This window comes from Lynx rufus, unplaced genomic scaffold, assembly GCF_022079265.1.
Source record: "Lynx rufus isolate CCGP_SWC_20201006 ecotype Redwood Valley unplaced genomic scaffold, mLynRuf1.p SCAF_2, whole genome shotgun sequence".
In the NCBI taxonomy this organism is placed as follows: domain Eukaryota; kingdom Metazoa; phylum Chordata; class Mammalia; order Carnivora; family Felidae; genus Lynx; species Lynx rufus.
This window is the reverse complement of record NW_025814834.1, coordinates 14,097,080-14,103,215: the sequence shown is the minus strand read 5'-3', so window position 1 is coordinate 14,103,215 and position 6,136 is coordinate 14,097,080. Positions and strand designations below refer to the sequence as shown.

Genomic DNA, 6,136 nt, shown 5'->3' with positions numbered 1-6,136 from the left:
AATCATGCTTGCCTCCAGAGCTGTCATTACAGTAAATGAAAGTATGTGGCACTGCCCAGCTGAGCGCCTGGCACATAATCAGTACCAGTAAATCAGTGCTGTCTCCGTGACGGTGTGAACATTTAATTTAGGAAAAGAAGGTAAGGATGAAATTATGCAGTTAATATGGACTCTTTAATCTAATCCATGGACATGTGGAATTGATCAACAGACCACTCATCCAGGAAGGGACCAAGCAGGGCAAATAAGCCAGGGTTTGGAGGTCAGACAAGTCTAAACGCTGTCCTGATCCTTTGCCTGATGTTGGGGAAGCCGCTGAAACCCCTTTACGTCTGGGCTCCTCTTCCGTAAGATGGGGCTAACATGGGATGCTGTGAGGTTTACATAAAAGAAAGAATAGAACTGCTCGGGATAGGGCTGAGGCCAGCTAAGGTCTGGTTTATGGAAGGTGTTATTCTTTAACTATATGGAAACACACAGGGAATGTAAATGTTCATTTCTGGACAAATTTGGTTTTTTACAAGTTCGATAAATTGGCAAAAGACCAAGGTGCCTATTCTTGGGCTTTTGGTAGAACAACTTTATCAGCTCTGCAAAATAACCTCTGAAAAGTTTTCCAGATCACGGTAGCCTAGCCAGTAAGTCCGGGATTGGTTGTCATCTTTGCAGAGAATTCCTTGCAGGTGAGTGGGAAATGTGACGCCCCGGAGATAAAGTAAGGAACCTCTCCCTGCTTCCTCTTCATCAGAAGATTGAGGGACATCAAATGAGTGATATGTGGGTAAAAGAAGCTACGAATCCTCCTGTGTAACTGACAGGGAAAGGCGTTGATGGTAGGTATGGATCTTACATCTCCATGAAGACATAAAAGGGCATTTTCAGTCAACTCGCTTCTTCAAACTGATGCAAAAACTCAGGCCAACCATGCAAACTGAGCGAAAAATGTACACATTATATAGCATTGTCAAATCTTCCCTTAATTCTCCTAGGAGAAAGATATCAAGGCAGCTTCTAAAAGAAAAACAGAGAAGAATTGGGATCTTCATCAGTTACACAAAATTATTCAGGTGTACTTCATCCGCAATGAAACTAGACATAGACGTTTCATACGTTTCACAGCTTTTCAAACGGTATGTTTTTCATTTATTTTATTTTGAGAGAGAGAGAGAGACAGAGGGAAAGAGGAAGAGAGAGAATCTTAAGCAGGCTCCAAGTCTAGCACAAAGCCCGATGAGGGGCTCGGTCTCACAAACCTTGAGATCATGACCTGAGCTGAAATCCAGAGTCAGCCACTTCACCTACTGAGCCACCCAGGGGCCCTGAAACTGTATTTTTGGAGTGAGGTTCTTGAGAGAGTTGGGTAGGTATCACCAGGCTCTCTACAACAATTCTTTTCCATTGGCTATCTATAATTGTTTCCGTGAACTTTCTTCTGAAAGGAACCCAAACATGGAAATTATTTAAAAGACAGAAGAAGAGACCATCGTGTGAAGGAAAAAAAATATACAGACTAAGTCTGTGGCTTCGCATTCAGTCAGGACCACTTTCGAAAGTTTTTTTAATCCAAGAAGTGGCTGCATTTTGGCATGCAGCAATCACTGCTGTAGGTTTTCAAGCAGCGTTTACGGATGTCAATTTTTTCCCTTTTTTAAAAGATTGTGTGTTTTATGTAATCTGTGTACCCAACATGGGGCTCGAACTCACAACCTCGACATCAAGAGTTGCATGTTCTACTGACTGAGCCAGCCAGGCACCCTAGCTTTCACAGATTTTAATATAAAAGATGATAAAATGTGGACACGTAGAGCTTTAAAATCATGTGGGAAAAGACGTGCTCATCTGTGAACTTTTGCCAGTTCTACGCTAAACCATTAGAGGTTCCCAAGACTGGAGATCCATGCTTCTTAGTTTTCTAAGGAGAAGCCCACACCCTGTATGCCTGGAAAAGTAGGAAAAGTAGACTCTTCAGCCTAATTTTTCTTTTTTTATTTCTTAAATGTTCATTTATTTATTTGGAGGGAGAGAGAGAGCAGAGGAGGATGGGTAGAGAGAGGAAGAGAGAAAGTCCTGAGCAGGCTCCAAGGTACAAGCAAGGAGCCTGACATGGGGCTCAAACCCACAAACCATGAGATCATGATCTGAGCCGAAGTTGGACACTTAAGTGACTGAGCCATTCAGGCGGCCCTAGCCTAATTTTCCTAATCTACTGCTAGTTTCTGAGCCCTTTCAGAAGATGATATCCACTTTTTCTTTTCTGTTCTTTCTCCGTTTCCCCAGTCCTTCTCTTTCCCCATTAGCTTACCTGAAAAGCTCTGTTGTCTCTATTACACTGAACAACCTCCATAAAATTACCCACCAGACTTTTCAGGAAATAGGTTGAATACGTTTTGGAGTTAATTTGGAGGGTTTCACAGACTCTGGGGGAAAGAAAAGCATGCACACAATTTTAATTTCCATTCCACTGATTACAGACCCCAAATGGAGAAGCACAATGAACTCGTGCTGGAAAAAATACTAGATTTTAAACCGTTTATACAGTTTCCAACAGGTTTATACTGGCCACGTTATCAGTTCTAGCCAACATTTTACATTTCCAAAGAGAATGAGTTGTAAATGTAATCCCAGCTTCCTCCATGTGTCTTTGGGGTTTTTTAAGTGATTTTATGCAAATTGTGATCATTAATAATAAAGATTGTAAAAGTGTTTTGTATCATTGTGAATTAAACATCACACGAAGAATGAAAAATTAAAGGAACAAATTTGGTATTTTTATGATCAATATGAGTTCAATAACAGATATATAAGCTATCACACACACAGACACACACACACACACACACAGACACACACATATATTACTGAACAGATTGTACTCATACAGACAATTTATGATCTCTGACCTTACAGAGATAATGGCAGCGTTTTCTCTAAATGCCCTGCACCCTGCCAGTCCCCGTTAGCTCTTGTTCGGACTTTGTGACATTGTTAACTTCCTACTCCTCATAAAATGGAGGCCCCTCCCTCTGCAATACTCTCAAATTGCTACAAATGCTTATTTGCTGCTTGCTTTTTAGATTTCTTCATCACTAATTAAATGAACTAATTCCTGTAAATTGCACAAAGTGGGGCTTGACCCAGAGTAAAAATTCACTAAATATTTCCTCTTACTATTATCATCATTGTTACTGGTAAGACTCTTTTGCCTCCCTCACTTAAGATTTTGTAGAAGTGTGGGGCGCCTGGGTGGCTCAGTTGGTTAAGCGTCTGACTTCGGCCCAGGTCATGATCTCACAGTTCAAGTTCCAGCCCCGTGTTGGGCTCTCTGCTGTCAACACAGAGCCGGCTTTGGATCCTCTGTGCCCTTCTGTCTCTGCCCCTCCTTCGCTTGTGCTCTCTGTCTCAAAAGTAAGCATTAAAAACAAACAAAAAAAAGATTTTATAGAAGTGTGATTTTCAAAAATTTGGATTATGCTATAGTGAAAGCTCGAGTTTTTATGCCTTACCCTCTTAATACTTTATTTCCATTAAGAGAAACATGAAAAGAAAACATATCTGTTATTATTTTATGCATTCAGTCCCACAGTTTGGAAATTATGGGAAAATATTATGACCTAATGGTCTAATTCTAGGTAAATTATAATTGCATTTATGTGTATGTATGTTAATTTTATATTAACAGTGTGTAGAAAAACATCTGGAAAAAGTGTAGATACCAGATTGTTAACAATGGCTATCTCCAGGGCTGGGATTAGAGTAGACCTATCTTTGCTTTTTAAGCAATATAGTTCTATAAAAATGTTAATGTTTCAGTAGTTTATACATTTTTATAATCATAATAACCATAACACATTTTTATTTAAAAATACTTGATTCTCTTTCCAATTGGTCAATATAATTGGTCAATATATTGGTCAATATAATTCATATTCCCTTTAGACACCAACACTACTGTGTTTGTGTATGTGTACAGGTGTGTATACACACATATGTACAAATAGTGAAGAGCCCAATCCCATGTAATAACGGTGCAGAGATTATTGGGAAGAATTCAAAGTGCTTTCCATCTTGTCCAGAGGGCCCTTGACACCACCCTAACCCTGTTGACCACTGAGGCTTGCTCCCCATCTTCTTCCCTGAGACTCCCCCCCTGCCCCGGCCTGGCCTAGAACACTTGGTCTCCTCATTTTGACCCAGATCCTCCCTCTATCCCAGTGGACTTTGCGTTTGGAAGTGGACTCTGATGTTGGACTCTAGATGTTCCTCCACGCACTTGACTCACACCTTTAGCCGTCAGATTTCTCTGGGACCCCCTTCCCTAGCCCCAGCCTCATCATGAGAACTCCATTCCTGAGCCAATTCTGTCTTCAGGGGGGCAGATTTTCTGGAAGTGTGGTTACATTCTTGGGGAAATGAGGAAGCAAGACAGGATAATCTGCAGCATTTATACGTTCTGTAAATGCCGGAAGCCCGGAGGACCCCTGGCTTTAACTGGAAACACTACCTCTTGACCAAAGCACAGCCAAGTCCTGGTGATGTCATTTAGGTGACAGACATGAAATAATGTGAAGATGGAAGGACAGCAGTCATGGCCTGGTATTGCTTCTGGACATCCGGACTGTCTACAGATGCCATCAACGAGAATTAAAGATTTTTAAAAAGTAGAATAATAAAGGTAATGAGGGGACTTCATCCTTAATGTTCCCAGAAAAGAGACAATTCAGTGGAGTGAGACCCACCTCTGCAGAGTAAACATGGTGTTGGGGGGTGGGTCATGAAAGGTGCCCCAAAGTAGCATGGCGGCCTCCAAAATTGGTCAAGTCTGTTCCACTATGGGAAATTTGCCTTCAAGACCACACCCGGACAAAGGAAAGTTTGCTGACAATCTGGGCTCCCTCCTGAAACCCACCACATGGTAGATACAGCGTTGAGCGAGGGACAAACACAATAAGGAAAAGTCCTATCACTCAGCACGTTGGCAAAATCAAAAGGCCAGGTCGTAAATTACTAGCAAGCATTTGTGACGAGGAAATCTTTTACAACCAAACTTTCTAAATCTTTTCTAGGTCACAAACCTAGAATCTGATCCCCGTTGACATTCTTCCCAGGGAAACGGGCACACGAACACTCAAGTTTGCATTCAGTTTCGGAGACTTTGAAGACACCCCCTTCCCCCACTCCTATGAATTCAGGTGAAGCCTTTGGAAAACAAGCTAAATCCCCTTCTGCAAAGTGGGAAAATATCCTTTCACACTGACCATATAAAAGCAAGGAATTGTTAATGCAGAATTTGGAAGTAATCAGGAGGGACATGATGACCTTGCATACTGCCTTATCAGACAGTGGGGTGAAAGGTCCTTAGAAATAACTCACATCTCATAGCTCTAGCTTGGGAAGTTCCTAGCCAATAGGAATAATAATGACAGTCGAAGTAAAAATCATTAACTGTGTATCTACCACATCCCAGGCCCCAAGCACAAGCTTCACTGATTTAATGAGTAGTTACGGGGAATTTTAGTGGCCATTTTAAATAAGTGACTACATAGAGCTTAGAAGAAAGCTGGACATATAGTAAGTACCTTATACACGTCAGCTATTATTATTACAGTCAGGGAGTACAATGTTGCTTGTGGGTTTACATAAAAGGGCCCCCCAAGACATCGGACATCACCCCTCCCTGAAAAGCCAATGATCCACCCAAGGCATGAGAACCTAATATTTCCCTTACAGCTTATATGTTGGTTAAGACTGCCAGAAAGTAGACTCAGCATAAACATCAAAAACACTGCTGAAACCCGGGATTGAACCAGGGACCTTTAGATCTTCAGTCTAACGCTCTCCCAACTGAGCTATTTCAGCTCGTTTGGACAGCTTTCCCCGTGTAACTATAATGGAAGAATATTTGGTTTTGCAGCAGTAAAAAAAAAAATCAATATTCAGGTTCAGCTGGAGGTAGACATTTAACAAATGTCACAGAAGGTGATGAGGCAAGATCCCTGTCTCTTAGCCGAAGCAATAAATAATTTCACTTTTCTCAGCTGTGTTTCTAACTGTCCTGCAATCGGTTTTTCCCATTAAAAATATATCTTGGGCTTTTCTCATGTCAAAAAAAAAAAATGTCCTTAGCTGGCGTTTCCAT

General features: G+C 41.3%; 1 non-coding gene across 1 annotated transcript; it reads right to left on the bottom strand.

Annotated features, from left to right (window-relative positions):
* Positions 1–5,783: 5,783 nt before the first annotated feature.
* TRNAF-GAA (transfer RNA phenylalanine (anticodon GAA)) lies at positions 5,784–5,856 on the bottom strand. The gene has a single exon. It is a non-coding gene; the product is annotated as a tRNA-Phe (tRNA).
* Between the last annotated feature and the right edge of the window lie 280 nt (positions 5,857–6,136).